General features: G+C 37.0%; 2 long non-coding RNA genes across 2 annotated transcripts; one reads left to right on the top strand and one right to left on the bottom strand.

Moving 5' to 3' along the window:
- Positions 1-2,510: 2,510 nt before the first annotated feature.
- On the top strand, positions 2,511-2,966 carry LOC145129130 (uncharacterized). Its single transcript, XR_013717316.1, has 3 exons — positions 2,511-2,633; positions 2,720-2,771; positions 2,898-2,966. It is a non-coding gene; the product is annotated as an uncharacterized LOC145129130 (long non-coding RNA).
- Positions 2,967-12,654: 9,688 nt separating this feature from the next.
- Positions 12,655-16,889, bottom strand: LOC145133969 (uncharacterized). The gene is made up of 3 exons (XR_013718848.1): positions 16,667-16,889; positions 16,392-16,536; positions 12,655-13,324 (listed from the first exon to the last, which is right to left on the bottom strand). It is a non-coding gene; the product is annotated as an uncharacterized LOC145133969 (long non-coding RNA).
- Between the last annotated feature and the right edge of the window lie 253 nt (positions 16,890-17,142).

Raw genomic sequence — 17,142 nt, 5'->3', positions numbered from 1 at the left:
CGATTTCATGACGTGAGAATAACCAAATCTCCGAAAACTCCCTGTGCCAATCTACGAGTTAATGTGCGACAAGGAATCCCATCCCCACAACGTGGCATCTATTCCCCACGTCGTGGCAGCCATTATTTTAGGCAACAATATATATATATATATATATATATATATATATATATATATATATATATATATATATATATATATATATATATATATATATATATATATATATATATATATATATATATATATATATATATATATATATATATCTGTGTGTGTGTGTGTATGTATTCAAACTTTTAATCGATTTCAGAGGTTGGAGGCATGGGGGTTGCGATATTTGACGAAGGAAAACCCTTCCAAGAAGCCTTCGAAGGTGGAATTCGATTAAAGAGCAAAGGATAAAGAGACTAGAGGAATGATTTACACATATTCATTCATTTTGCTTAGTTTAATCATGTATAGTGTAGTTTCCATTTTTTATGTGTTTTTCAGCTGTGATTACAAGATAATAAACTTGCTTTCGTTTAGATTAGATGAACTCCTAAATACTATGCGTTGATTTTTTATTTTATGGATTTATGAAGTTAGTTTTTCTTTAAATATTGTTTGATAAATCAAAACCTAGTTTTTTAAAGTTTCTATCTTTATTGCCTTACCTACAGATTTTGTAGTTAAACTGCATTTAATTCCATGAACTTGATTTACCTAGTTATTTATGATCATTAAATTTCTATAGCTAGAGATTAGCCATATCCTTGTATAGGTGATAAGTTAGTTCTTAACTATGTTAGAGAGCAATATTTGATCAAACTATTTACTTGATTACTAGACTTGACCGTAGAATAGTAGTCTGTAGATTCTATCATTCAAAGTCCAAATTATCTCTAAAATCAATTTAGTGAATTTAACTCACGTGGTCATTGGCAGTTAAAGTTAATAAACTGACCTATGCTAGTTAGTCGGATCAAGATGACTAGTAACTTTTATTTGGTAACTAATGGTTAATCCATTGTCTTGAAATCAACCATAGGAAAAGGAGGGATTCGAAGCTAAACGAAAGTATCTTTTATTCTTGAATTAGAATAGTCTTTCTAGTTGTTTACTTTAGTAATTAATTGAGTATTTTAATTATGGTAATTTGCACTACTAGAAAAACAGCCTTTTACGACGCGCAATGCGTGTCGTAAAACGCTCAGACGACGCGCAAATGCACGTCAAGGAAGGCCCTGTCATAACGAGAGACGACACGCTTTTGTGCGTCGTCTATAGACGACACGCATTTACGACGCGCATTTATGACACGCATTGCGTATCATTCAAACCCCTGTCAAGAAAGGCCATGTCATAAATGAAGATGACACACATTTTTGCGTATCGTAAATTTAAATGTTTAAAAAAAATATATTTATATATTTATTAATTTTTAAATTAAATTTGCATTTAATGTCTCATAATAGAAATAAAATATCATATCCAAAAAATACAATTCATTGCATAAAATTTAATGTCATACAATTCTATTTCTTACAATATATAAATTTGCATTCATCTAATCTACTGAGTTTCATACAAAAAATCTATTTCATGAGGTTTCTTCCATTTCCTTTATTAGAGGTGAATCCAGGCAGTAAATGCAAATCAGAACCACTTTCTGCTTCTGCTGCAAGCAGTAATATGGAGCATGACCTAAGACACATGAGGCAGTCATCTGCTCGAAAGCTGAATACATATGTTCTCCCAACACTAACATCACAAAAAAACAAATAATAATGACAATAATTTGTGGCATTCATCACCTTTAGTATCCAGCCACAACTCAGGACCAATTCATCCATCAAACACACAATCAGCACTCAGCAAACCCACTCCACTACCCTCTCCAACAGCAAGTCAAATTAAGCATCATCCAAGTGTTAGTGCCAAAAAAATCAAAACATTCATCAATTTTAACGTGTTGGGAGGAGATCAATTAAGTAAAAGGATTGAGAAATTCATACCCACGCTTATCTTAGCAATCTTGGTTTGGAACACCTGCACAATAAAATATAAATCGTCAAAAGACTAAATGACTATCTTACCCTTACATTGAAAAGTCAAAGTGTGGATAGATAGGTTTGTTGGTGGTACCTAAGAAAAGTGCAGAAGGTTTTCCCGGCCGAGACTTGAACTCGGGATGAAACTGGACGCCCACAAAATACGGATGATCACCAAGTTCAACAATCTTTGCAGATTAAAATAAAAAAAATTAACTTAAAACTATTAAAATGCTAGAGTAAATCACTCTTTTAAAACTAACTATATACCTGATTAACTGGAATTCCCTCTTTCTCCTCAATCATTTCCATCATATAACAAATACTGTTCGAGCTTTCCACCTCCAGGCTGATGGTTTTCCATGTCAAAATCTTAACAAAAATCCGCATGTTACCTTCAAAGTCACATCATCTTTCAGGTTCTTTCCAGCATTTTACCCCATTTTACCCCTTACATATTTCATTCAATTTCTACAGGTTATAAAACATCCTCAGCTTAAAAGAAGAAGATCTAGAAGCCAACCACCACCTACATTTGTTGTAGAACCTTCTACACAATCAAATTCATTTGTTGGGACTGAAGAATACATTGCTCCGGTATGAAAAGTACTCAAAGGGCATTTACGTAATTTCACTTATTTATGGAATTTATTTTACCCTTTGAAATTATAATGATATTTCAGGAAATCATAACAGGAGCTGGCCACTCCAGTGCTATTGATTGGTGGGCAGTGGGTAAGCTTATTAATTTTCATGCATTAAAATTTTTCTTTAAAATATACACAGTTTATTTGAATTACCTTCTTTTACCCATTTCAATACTTTAATTAATTTTTTATTATATTCTTTTTATTATTTCAGGTATTTTATTATATGAGATGTTGTATGGTCGTACACCATTTAGAGGAAAGAATAGGCAGAAGACATTTGATGATGCAGTGGAATCCCCTCTATGTCCCGAATCTTTGACTTCACAGTATCAATGTTCTCTGAGCTCTCCACCTCCAGCTTTATGGTCTTCCCTGTCAAAGTCTTAACAAAAACTGGCATAGTATCTCCTCCCACACTCATAACCAGCTCCAATCTAGATCCATTTCGGATGTGATGATCCGCCAAAGTTTTACCATCCTCGAGGATCTTTCCATCAATGATCAAAATCTGTTGATGCCATGGAATCCCCTCTTTCTTCTGAATCTTTGCCTTCACATCACAAATGAAAGGTCATATATGATTCAACAACTGACAATTAGCTATAATCTGTTAAAAAGGGTTAGGTCATATGTGTCTAAATTCCAAATTTTATCCCTGAACCATATTTGTTAGATGAGATAATATGAGATTAAGCTATTAAGATCATATGGGCAACATGGGGAATCAACAACCATGAATAACAAAAGCAGCAACAACCAAAAGGTCACAAACATTTGGAAGAAGAAACTTGAGGTGTGGATTCCTGAATGGTGGCTTCTGATAATAGCAATTAACTCGAATTTAGATACAGTAAGTGTTAAGTCAGAATGACATTGTGAGATTTTGCTGTCAACAACTCAACATCAATGGACAACATGCAGAGACAACAACCATGAATAACAAGGTAACACAGTAGTTAAGAATGAGGTGGCAGCTTCTGATAACGGTAGCTAAGCACAAAGAAGGAGCCACATCAACAACATATGCGATTACAGGCAGTGAGATAAAATGATAGGAACCTACTGAACCTTGAATTAAACAAAAGAAGGAGCCACATCAGCAATAGATGCAATTAAGGCTTACATGATCATACACATATACCATGAACTTGTATTTATCTCTTAAAACAAAGAATTATTGATTAATAAGACATAATAAGAAAAAGAGTAAATTGAAATACACAAGTACCTCTGGTGGAAGACCATTCCAGCTACTAATCCTACTCCCAGGAACATTTGACATAAGATTTGAAGATGCCATGGGACTTGGACTTCATGACGCTGTCTATCAAGCTCATTAAACCCTTGATTTGGCAGCATACTTGAAACCCTCACAATCTCTGAAAAAATAAAAGGATTTGAAGCAATTAGTTAAAAAGTGGTAACATGAAATGATTTAAGTTTCATCTGATTCATACATGAATGAAAATACTTCTTCAATTCAACTTCAATGATGAGGATGAAGAGGGTGACTTGTTCCAGATCTCGTGTAAAAGACATGATTGCCCTTGGGTTTAAGGCAGGAGCAGTTTCAGGGAAGGCAGTAGCTGCCTTTGCCTTTGGGTTGAAGGCAGAGGATGAAGGGTGACTTGTTCCAGATCCAAGCAAGAGAGACTCTACAGTTGCCATATAGCTCGCTTCTACAACTCATACACATAAAATCGTTGTCATATACGAATCCAATCGTTGGGTGATTGAAGGCGACGAGGCTGTGTTTGCTTCTTAGAGAGAGGGAGGGCGAGAAAGTAAACACAAACCTCACAAATTAGAGAGGTTATCGAAGCCAGTAAGGGGAACACCAATGAAAAATCCTAGGGATTATTGAGAGAAAAACTGAGTTTTGTTTGTTTAAAAGCTATCGAAGTATCAAGGAATTTCCAATCCAGGAGAATTCAGAAAGCAGAGAGATAGGTACCTGATTTGACTGGAGAAATTATTGGGAACAAAGGGAAGTCAGTGCATATACGGAGGTGACGACGATAAATCGATTAACTGATAATTTGAGAGAGCAAGAAAAGACCCACTTGCTAGCGATTTGGATGAACGGGTGGCTTAGACGAAGGTATTTGAGGCGGTCGATCAGTTTTAGGAGAGAGACTGTGATTGATATCTATGGTATAGAAGAAGAAGAAGAAGACGACGACTTGACTTTCTTGTTCACAAGATCCTGAAATTAAGTTTTACCTGGTATTTGTTGGAGAGAATCGCTTGAATATGGGGTGAAAGAATCATGAAGGCGAACCTTGGGAGAAGATGGAGGAGTGTAGGAGAATGGGGGAGTGACGAAGCATCGAATGGCTGAAAACCATAGTAAAACTTATAATTCTTAGGGCACGCTATTAGGGAAATAAAGATGACTCAGGGGCAGAAAATGGTGGAGAAAAGAGGATAGCTGCCGTCGTTGACCTCCGTATGGCTGTAGAGCTCCAAAAAGGGAGAAAGATCGACAGCCACACAAGCCTTTTACGGTTTCTTTGGAAGATTATTTTACAAAATACAAAGAAGAAGGAGGAGAGTATCAGGCGGGGTTTTCAATTTTTTTGGGATTTCATTCCCCCACTTGGCAATTAAAAAAATGGAAGAACGCGCGTCCGTGAAAAAAAATTATAAAGCGACAGTTTTACACGACACGCGTTTTTATGATAGGTGCCCTCCGTGTTTTTAATTTTTTTTGTTGGACACTAATTTTAGGGCACGCATAAATGCGTGTCCTCTATCCTTCAAAATTTGGAAAACTGACATTATTTTTTAGGGCACGCACAAATGCGTGTCCTCTATCAGCGCGTGTCATTGTTTACGCGTCGTTAAAGGGCTGTTTTCTAGTAGTGTTGAACTTGAAAAATCATATAAAACCCCCTATTTTAGTTGTTTTTCTTAGTTTAACTTTTAGTAATTGTTTTATTAATTAAATGTTGTTCCCTGTAATCAACAATCAACTTACTTTATTATTCTATAATCCGACTAGGTATACTGCCTATAAGTGCATTAGTTAAGTTTTGTGAGGATATAAATTTAAAAATGGTAGGTATATCTGTACACATCAACTAACATTGTTCGTTTAACGATGACCTAATTTCTATAGTTGTCACATTTAAGTGGCAGGATCAATTTTTGCCAATGTACCTTTGCCAGAAGTATAAGACTTTCCTAAATCTTGTTTTAGAGGAGGAGGAAAAGGAATGTTAACAAGAAAAGTTAGAGATGAATGAGGACGAAGAGAAATTTTGTCATTCACAAATTGCGAGCCCGCGTCTCCCCCTTGGTACGCAAGCAAAGGATTCATAACTCCACTTTGAAGCTTAAAGAAAAACTTATTGGAGATTGTGAGGCTAGTTGCATGTCAGTCAGTTTTGAATTAGTGAGGGAAGTAGTGGTCTTGAGAGAATAAAAGAAAATGAATTCGATTTACTTAGGACTGACTTTTTCAACATAAGTTTGGAGGATCTCAAAATGAGGTTTCATATTTCAGTCTATGTTGAGTGATCCTATTCCCTAAGTTTTGATTCTTCAAGAGATTTTTCAAAAGATAAAAGAGCAGTCATGTGCTCTTCTTGGATGGTTTTAAACGACATATCAAAATTTCCTTTGAGTGTAGTGATAGAAGAAATGACCGTTTTCCTAATTAAGTACAAGTTATTAATATTGATCATCATAAATTGGTCTAGATGATTCTTGTGCTCAAGTCTAAGCCTGGATGTGATAGATGATTCAAACTTCGTAATTTCCGCATTAATATGTTTTTCGACTTTAGTTAGATCAACCTCGAATTTGTTTGCAATAGTTTTTGGAATTTTTGTTATGATAAGATTTTAGAGTCGATGAACCTTATAAGGATAGAACTTTGTGGCAAGGTCTCCAATTAGATCATCATACTCATCATCTTCTGAAGAGTTAACCTCAGCAAATTCTTCAGTGATTGATGGTTCAAGAATGGGAATGTCAATGGAAACAACAAGTAACGTCCCGATTTTCAAAATAAAATATTTATTTTTAAAATAGAATAACCTCCCATTTTCAATAAGTTACATCAAAGTCAAATCCAGTTATTCATACACCATAATTCAAAATCATACTTAAATGGAAAAGAAACACGGAATCACAAATCATAAAACTGATGATGCGTGTGTACAGTCTTACCTTCATAATCTCATGAACTAATAAGGTAACTCAAAAATATTTAACCCACAACTTTAAGCACAAAGAATAGTGAGTTCCCTAAAATACTGTATACAATAATATACATACCACGCATACAAACATGGCCTTCCGCACAAAGCAGGTCGGTCCCATTGGTCTTAAGCACACAGTCGGTTCGCCCTGGTCTTCATCACATAGTTGGTCTGCCCCTTTGGCCTTGAACATAAAGTTGGTATGCCTGGCCTTCAACACAAAGTTGGCCCCCCCTCCCCCCCCCCCCCCCCCCCCGAGTATCTTTTCCTACAACACATAGTTGTACGATCCTCAACTTAACACATATATGTCAACATATATATCAAAAAACTACATAGACAATCTAACACCACATGAAACTAACTAACTAGTCCACCTGCCTAACAATATACCATAGCATAAACACATCCTATCCCACAGAGGATAAATACTCTAATATAAAGTATATTGAGAAAACTAACCTGAGCTAAATAGCCGAAGCTTATCAGCAACCTCAGCTATAGAACAGGTAACACTAGCTAACTAAAGCCAAACTGAGACTAATCCTAAGTCAAATGCTCAATTCAACCCAATTTTGACTAAAAGTCAAATCGGTCAAAGGTAATCCATCCACCAACCATCGCGCTGTGGCCAAACCATTTGACCGCGTTGGGCTCACAAAAGGACAAAACATTTGGGTATCCCTCACTTAAACATGTGCCCATTAGAGAACTGAAAAATTGTGTTGCGTCACCAAAATAACCGTGTCGCATCCCCTCTAATTTAGAAATTCCAAGACGACTTAATCCATTAAATCCAAGATTCCAAATTTTAGATATGAATCCAAATGATGTCCTATTGGATAAAGTTTCCAACTTTATCCATTTCAACATTCCGAACTCACTAGATCTAAAACCCTAGATCCTACGATAAACGATTTGGCAAGCGTATCCTCTAAATGCCCAAATTAGGAAATTAGGTGTTACAATTCTTCCACACTTAAATTCGATTTCGACCTCGATATCTGCCTCGACTAGAATTGTAGAAATAATTCTTACGCACTCCTTCTGAACCCTATGAACCACTCAAAATCAATGATTTCACAAAATGGTTTACGAGACCTCTCAAAACTTAACCAACGTCACCAACACGAACCCAAGCACTTGAAATCACTCAACTACTACCACTACCTTTCTCACCACCAACGGTATGACCAAACTCCAATGAATCCACTCAAAAAAACCGGATACTCCCAATGTTGCAAACACAAACCAAGGCTAACGGTAAACTTCCTAAGACCGAAAATCCATCAGTCTAAAACCCTAGAAGTCTTACACTAAGATTGATGGTCAATCTCCTGATATACCTATCCCCTAGTCCTTATGACCAAAAACATCGCAATACCACGCTGAAACAAGCACTGAAAATCTTCTGACCATAGCGACAAATCTAATCTCCATTTTGGAAGTTTGTCACTATAAAAAACATCAGATAAACACCTGATTATCCGAAAAATAATCATAAACACACTACTCCCACGAGCATAACAATGGATGAACCAAAATCCTCTGCCATCCAAACTTCATCCCAACTCAGGTGCGCAACCACCTGATGGATCATCCAAGAGACCCACTTCAAACTTCATCACTTATACAGAATGATTCTCTTAAAACATACATGGATCCATTGAGAAGAAACTCAACAAGGAGATACTGATAAATAACCATGACTTTTCCAACAAGTCAACATCCTACCAATGCATGACCCAAGCCTGTTGGCTACCGAGCTGCCAATAGAATTCCATACCACTCAAACAACTAACTATGCCAAAATCCTATGGACCAAGACCCAAAGGTTTCATGTACGTAAGTCATATCCATACTGGTTCATGATACATTCTGAAACCTTCTAATCATTGGAATGAAAAGCTCACAATACTACATCATTCAACCACGGGCCTAAAGACTCACAACTAGCACCTCTGTTCGGTCTATAGGCACATGACCATCATCCCACTGACCTGCAAGAACCCATTCAACATCCCCCATCACTTTCCAAACACAACATGAGCCATACAATTGTAAAACACGCAGAGACCTCAACAGTCTAGGTTTCTACCGACATAATGCCATACAAAAACATGGTTGCATGTAGTCAGAAACCCAACTAGATAGTCGAACGCTTGTTCCAACTCGAAAGAAATATATCATATGGGAACCATGCCGTAAGTCCAGACCAAGTGTTCTCAGTCTATCTAGTTCATTCCACATGCAACCTCGACAAAATCTATGAAGAACTACCAAGACTACACACCCCCACGGAGAACATGCAACCAACCACACACCTACTGCATTCCTTCCTCGGTACAACCTTACCCAAAGGGGTAAAGCCCCAACGGATCCAACAACTTGAAAAACCTCAACCGATAACATAAACATTCACCTTAACAAATAGAACAAGATCCTAAACTTTAAAAAGAGCTGAATAGATATTCCTCAATATGTAAATAACCCGATAAAGCTCCCAAATTCGAAGGGAGATTCTAAAATTACCCAGAAATGCTGTCAGAAACTTTATCGGATCGAACCAAAATACCAATCCTACCGACTTGACATCCTAAAACTGGACTCTGCGCAGACCCAAGGTCACATTTGGAAAACTGAACAATGTCACTAATACATTCGAACTTTCTATGTCCAAGGATAGTTGCCCAACCCGAGTCTGCTAGAAACAACAATTCCAAAACCATGAAACGAATGGTGCACACACCAAGGAACCTAATTATATAAGTAACAGAACTTGATGAAAGATTGACACACCAACTGCACCTTCACTGATACAACTTTGTAACCCTTGAACAACCTTAGTAGTTGACAATGAAAGTAGTGATCAAACGATCAAAAATGAACCAAAAAACTACACCAAAGGATCCTACATACTGTTGAACAAGGTACACCGCCCAAGAGGCCCAAACGCTTCCTATCATAATACTTTGCATTACCGAAAGGAACTACTGGCCACAACGAGTTCCTTGACCAACAGATTCCTGCTACAAGGACAGCCCATGTACTCCTTGAGAAGTAAACCTAATGGCAACTCGCTCTGCACCTATGATTTGACAATTTCTTGAACTGTTCCAAAACGATGAAGAATTTCGACAGATCCTTGAGTAACGTGACAAGAAAACTTCCCAACCATGGGCACTATGATGGTAGCCTACTTTCCTTCCCTTATGCAACCATAATCCTAAACCAAAACCTGTTATACTTGAATCGCGTATTCCCCTAACCCATTGTACTGAAACCACAAAATGGAACAATCCGTTGGTCCTCCAATCATAATACTTAGTTCTCCCCCACTTAGGGTTCGAACTACCACCGGTTGACATCTACAAAACAACCAAAACTTCAGATCGGCTCAACTATATACATACCAACCCTGACTCTGGGAGTGCATAACATATAATAAGATGATTCTTCGGATAGTAATCAACCAACCTCACGAAAACTCTGAATCTCATATGGAGCCGTGGAACCTCCCATAGCATCATCGCCCCAAACTTAGAAAAGTCGATCAGGATACCATTTGATTGATAAGGTACCCTATGAACTAAACCTCTCACAATCAAAACTTGCATTTGAAGAAATCACCCACAGCCTCACCATCCTATGAAACTTCAAGAATCCCTTGCAAATGCTCTAACTATATCTCCGACCAACCCAACATAAAAATAGAACTCACTTATCTGTCAACGGTGCCTGGCCATGCACCAGCTCCCTCTTCCTTCATCGGAGTTCTAGTCTAGCCTTTGGAATCTAGTTCTTGATTTAGATCGGAGACACTTGATCTTCACAAAAATGGGTTGGAGATTTCGACTCGAGATGTAGTCTCCACCTCGGCCACCGAACCGAAAGAAAAATCAAATCCCAAACAAGATGGGATGATTCACAATTAACTAAACCTTACTTGCTTGCGATAGAATTTGATACAAAAAATGTCATCCATTTCTTTTATCAATAGGCTGATACGAATCTGATCTATTCTCCCCCAAACACGGGAGGCTTGAAGAATATAAGCCTATCGTAATTATCAATGTCCCAAGCCATTGGTCAGCCACCCAACCAAAGACTGCAATCCTCGAATCGATCATCACAATCACTTCCTACTTGAGTCTTGCAACTCAAACTAGAACAACTTCGAACAACGCCCTCGAGACCCTCGAATCAACCAACAAGAACAGGTCCACACCATTCATATCCAATCTACCATGGTCACTTAGGCCTGAATAACTAACAAACTTTTCCTTTTTCAAAGAAATCATAACAGAAAGATCAATAAAGATAGAAACAAGCACAACTAACCATAGTGCTATACCACATTATCTACCATCAACTAGCTCCTTAGTGACCTTCTTGACTCTTAATGATCCCCGTGCTGATCATGTGCTTCTGGTGGTACGGTACCATACTACCTTCCACACTTATCTGTGTCTCAAAGTTCTAAATTGATACACTCAACCATTGTTAGTTGTAATAACACACACTTATAAGCTCATAAGACCCCCAAACTAACTTCCTAGATTCACGTCCTAGGATTTCCCTTGGCCATGTTCCCGCATCGCCATAAGTCTCTACTAAGTCCACAACCAAAGAAAAAATAATTCTAAGGCTATAGAATCATAGTTATGTACAACTCTAAAGAATACACTAAGCATCTAACAATATCAGTATAAACTTCAAGTAACACATAACAATCAATCCCCTAGGATACAAGGCATCATAAAGATCGGGAAATTCTAGCATGCAATTCCTGAAAAGATCCTTAGCCTATCATCAAGAGATATAAAAAATATGGATATTTTAAGAACCACTTTCTTGTTCAAGCTCCAGCTGCGTGTACACACCGCAACTCTTGTTTTATAGAAAATTTAATTCAAAATGTTTTTGAAAAGTTCTCAGATCCTTAGTTTTAGTTTGGAATCCCACGAGTGTTCATCCAAATCCCTCAAACAATGGATATGATACCAACTTGTTACATCCCAATTTTCAAAATGAAATTTTCATTTATAAATAGAATAAACTCACATTTTCAATAAGATTTTGTTAAGAGCATGTCGCAACGCCTAAAAAATAACTAATATAAATAAGAATACTACTCAAGTCTACTAGCGGTTCGTACAGGAAAGTAGGGTCGAATCCACAGGGACACGTCTCAAGGTCATTGCCTCTCTTGTGTAAGGCACACACTAATTTAATAGAAATTAAAAGGGGGGGGGGGGGGGGGGGGATTTTGTTTATTATTAAAACTAATTTCGATAAAAAATTTATAAGAGAAAACTATTAAAATACTTGAGAAAAATTCAAAAGGTAAAAATAATTTTAGTTTCGCGGTGACTCTCCTAGTCATGCAAATAACTTTCAACACAATTATTGAATTGTGTACTGTTTAAACTAGTATTGAAACTTATTAATAAGTTATAACAATTTTCTTTTACTAAAAAGTTTAATCAAAACAAGCTCTTTGAATTAAACCTTACTTTTTACTGAATTAACCAAATAAGCTATTAATTAATTTAGAAAAGTAGTATTAGACACAGTGTAAAATTCCCAGTAAAGTCCAATACTTCTTACATGCTCGAAAGCGTAAAGACTTGTTTGATCGATTTATATTAGAGTTAAATCCAAACAGAACAAATCTAACATTTTTTACTTTTACTATACGGATCTAAATAATCAGATAAATGGAATGATTCAATAAGAATTAAAGTGGCCAACAGAAACAGAATCAAAACCAAATCTTCAATTAAGCATAAAGCTAATCGAACTTTACACCGAACATAATCAAAAGTCGTGCCTAATGATTACTTGCAGAAAAAGTCGAGTCGTTTGTGAAACTGAAATCTAGGCTTTTAGCCTAACATGGCTAAAAACAAAATACAAGAGATGAAAATAAGATCCATCTGATAAATTTTACAAAACTAATAATACAAATCAAATCATGATTAGCCTCTACTGAAGGGTTATGGGGCTCATTTATAGGCTTATCCGGAATACGAAACATTCTATGATTGCATATCTGGAAAATATGATCACATTTTTTTTATGAAAACGCATCTTAAACCACTTTAATGAATTACAATGCCAAATCTGAACTTTTTGAAACTTCAATGGTAAAATGCAATCGCTGAATTAATAAATGTGATCACATTTTTTGTCTTCATTCTTCTGATTGATTTTTTTGGCAAGTAAAACCTCGAAGCACAAATGCAATCACAGAAACGGGAAATGTGATCACTTTTTTCCTTTTTGTCGTAGTTCGGTCGTAATTCTTCCTTTTAAGCCTTTCCATGACATTGCTCAGCATCCTTCTTCATTCCCAACTCTAATTTGGCTCCAATGCACCATCCAACACGTCCATAAAGTGGCGTATTCTCGTTATGCTCCAATTTTCCTGAAAATCAATATAAAAGTTAGTGCAGGCATTCTAGGAAAATATTGTGAAGTACACAATTTATATAAATATAAGGGAGATAGTTTGGAATTTATAAGAAAATACTGACAAAATCACGCTAAAAGATGCATATAAAATGCGTCTAACAAACCTCCCCAAGCTTAAACCTTATTAGTCCTCGAGTAAGGGAAGGACAGGCATCTGAAACGAATGTGAGGGAAAAGGGTAGTGAGGGAATAACCTAGACGAAACTAACAATCTAAAAGGAAAATCTAACTAACAAGATCAATAGAAGAATAAGAAATAAAACATGCATGAAAAATATAACAAAATGTAAAATAAACCACGATAAGGGGAAAAAATAAACAAGCACTCTATTTTTTTCTCTCTTTTGATTTTTTACGACAAGACTCTACATAGAGGAAGCTCCAATGGAATCATTACCTAGATGACCATCTTGATACCTTCCATGTATCACAGACTCCCAAAGTCAGGAAGACTCGTGACGGTGTAACCCAATAAACTGACCATAACTCTTATTTAAAATTTATACCTTAATTAGCCTTGTGAGTGAAAATAACACAATTTACAATCTCATGTCCTCAAGACTAGATAGGTAAAAACTAGAATCGACGCATCCTTAAGAACCCGGCACAGCCAAATCAACTTTTGCTGAAGCAGTCAACCCTCCCGTACGGGTCAGAGCTCTATGCATCCACTTATTCTGAGAGCGAAAAATATAATATCACACGGTTCTTCTCATGCTAGATTTATCTTCATTGTGGCTCTTGACTTGATTGAACTTGAAATTTGTATCGTTGTCTTCAGCTTGATTTCTTCAATCAAATTTTGCACAATTTTTTTGTGCTAGATAATCACTCGGCTATCGAATTTGACAGTTTGTACCCACGACGAGCTTGGATGTGATGATTTTGCTCACTTATTTAATTCTTAACTGTGTGGATCTGATATAAGGCTCTCTGTTTCCATGAGGGAAATGTGTGTCCATCAAATAGGGTCATTATATGTGGGTTCAGACTTGTCGATCAAGATTCTTTTTAAACATTCATAAGCAAATCATTATGAAGCTATTATTACCGCCCACACAATGCTACAATACGACATTTTTTATTTTATACAACCAAGGTCTCAGATCATGGTGTTTTATGTCCTCTAGTTATGGTAGCTGCTTCTACACTTCCATTATTGATCCTGTCACTTCAGACTTTCATTTTCGACCTCCGCAGAGCTATCAAATGTAAAGGGTATCCTCATAACGTTTTTTTCAAACAAAACAAAGCTAAAAATCTTTTTGGTTTTTGTTTTCTTTATATATGCAGATGCAAACATGCAGAAAAGAAGACAATATATATATATATATATATATATATATATATATATATATATATATATACATACACACAGACACACACACACACTATAAAGGAAACTAAGCAAACAAAATGAAATTTTTTTTGCGTTTTTGATTTTTTTTTCATTTAAAAAAAGATAAGACAAAAAATGAAAAATATTTTTGGGAAGGAGAAGGAAAGGTCTACTAAGGAGGAGGTGGAGGTGGGAATCGGCAGAACATCTCCTCACGAAAGCTGCAAAACTCATCTCGATAAACGGTGAGGGTAGAATCGACACGCTGAACATCGAGACGAAGGCTAGTCGTGTTCTTTTGAATGCCAACGATATTCTGGTGAAGGCTAAGCTAATGATGGTAGGTGAGAGGGGTGTTGGGGCAATGTGAGGTTGTGGGTGTGCGTAGGGCGTGTCCTGAAAATCAGTCTGAAAGTCAGTGTGAATCGGGTCAGGATGATCGTAGTAGTCGTCGTGGACGGCTCGGAGAGGTGTTGCATCTGCATAATTCGGATGAACAGTAGAAGACGACGGGGCATCAAGGTTACGGGAGGAAGAGGGGCAAGTAGACTGGTTTCGCGAGATATTCGACTGCTGAGGTTTAGGTTCATAATAATCTGCCGACAGGTTAGATTCAAGTACCCAACTGGCAGACCAGATGGGATCAACCAGGGCGATAGCGGAAAGATTCGGTGACCCAAAGGTAGCGAGCATGTCCACGCATCCAGACATGCCCACCCGGGGCTGATCGACACATGTGCATATACTCAAGGATGTGTAAAGTAAGCTGCGATGTGTCACCCTCAAAGAACGGGTACTCTGGGGGAACACGATTAGAATCAACATCAGCGATTAAAGTAATTAAACCGCCATAGAAAATTTTACCAGACCCGGACCGCAGACGAAGAACTTTGTGTAATCGCTTCACAATCAAGTGGTTGAAATGCGGGTGGTACGCACTGATCACCATACTACAAAGTATTTCCAGTTCAACTTTCTTAGCCTTTGTGGTTTCGGCTTGTGCAAAAAGGATTTTACAGATGATTTTCAGACAGGGTGAATGATACTGGTCTGGTAAGATGTAGAAGTATCATAGGTGTCTAGACCAGTAATTAACTTCCAAAAAGCTATTGCAGTAAAACCTACTGGACAATGAAAATGGTTCGTGAAAGGCACATTGAAGAGGCCGCAGAGTTGGTCTACACGAAGTTGGTGAGTGTTGCCGAAACAATGGAATGTGAAGTTACCCTCACGGTTAACTTCAATAAGGGTAGATAGGAACTCTCTGGTTAACAGAGGTGATGTAGGAAAATCAAGGTTCAAAAGACCCTCCCAACCAATACTGGCTAAGAGGGCGGGAATTCCATCATAAATGTTCATGCCCTCAAGAACAGTGGCACTGGGAGCCCAAGTCTGAGAACTGACTTCTCTGGGAAGAAGCTGATAGTACTGTTCTAACGCAGCCTATGAGTTCAGATTGACCACAACTTCACCCTCTTGAATTGCATAGGGCTGGTATGGAATGTCAAGATTTGGCACCGACGCTAAGTTCTGGGGGGATGGTTCAGGCTAAAGACAAGGGACCGGCTCGACACGAATTGTCAGATAGAAACAGAAAATATAGATAGATAAATTTAACTACTCCCAAGCAGACACACAAGCCCGCACAGATATATCTCATAGAAAATAAAAACGAATATACCTGACTGCGCGTTGAGCAGCAGTGTATTTTTCATGTGCGAAATTTATTTATTTTTGAATTTTTGCTCCGGTGAACCTCTTCTGTTTGGCAAGTACAACAAACGCCCCAAGTATCAGCTCCTGATCTGCTCTAACGAAGTGTTGATCTGAAAAAGAAACTTAAGAAAAGTTCAAACATTCAAAATGAACACAAAAATTCTGGAAAATTTCCGCCGTGTGATCGTGTTTCCAGTGGTGTCGGAGTCTAGGAGAAGTAAAAAAGCAAGAGTTTGATACCTTATGCGCTTGATTGTGAAAAAAAAATGAAGTTTTAGTGAAGATTTGAGTGGTTTTTAGTGAATTTTAGAGTTCAGAGAGAAATGAGAGATTTTTGAAGTGTGGAGTGAAGAAATAGGGCAGAACTCGTATTTTATAGCATAAAATGGAGACAACTGCGATCATATCTACGATCGAAATTTTTATATGCGATAGCATTTTTTATGTTTTTCAATTTTCTTCTATCAAATCTTAGAAATGTATATGCGAAAGAATTTTCTTAAAAACTTCGATCACATTTTTTTTATATGATCGCATTTTTTTTATTTCTCATTTTTCTGCAATCAAATCTTTAAAATACAAACGTGAAAATTAAAAAAATAAAAAAAAACTTCGATCACATTTTTGTTTCTGCGATCGCAGATTTTATTTTTTCGATCACAATTTTTTATTTTTCAAGTTTTCAGTATTTAAAAACCTTGAACTATAAATGCAAT

This window comes from Lactuca virosa, chromosome 8 (assembly GCF_052849685.1).
Source record: "Lactuca virosa cultivar CGN04683 chromosome 8, Lactuca_virosa_CGN04683_v6, whole genome shotgun sequence".
Taxonomy (NCBI): Eukaryota; Viridiplantae; Streptophyta; class Magnoliopsida; order Asterales; family Asteraceae; genus Lactuca; species Lactuca virosa.
Note: the sequence above shows the minus strand (reverse complement) of the source record. Positions and strands in the feature narration are given on the sequence as shown.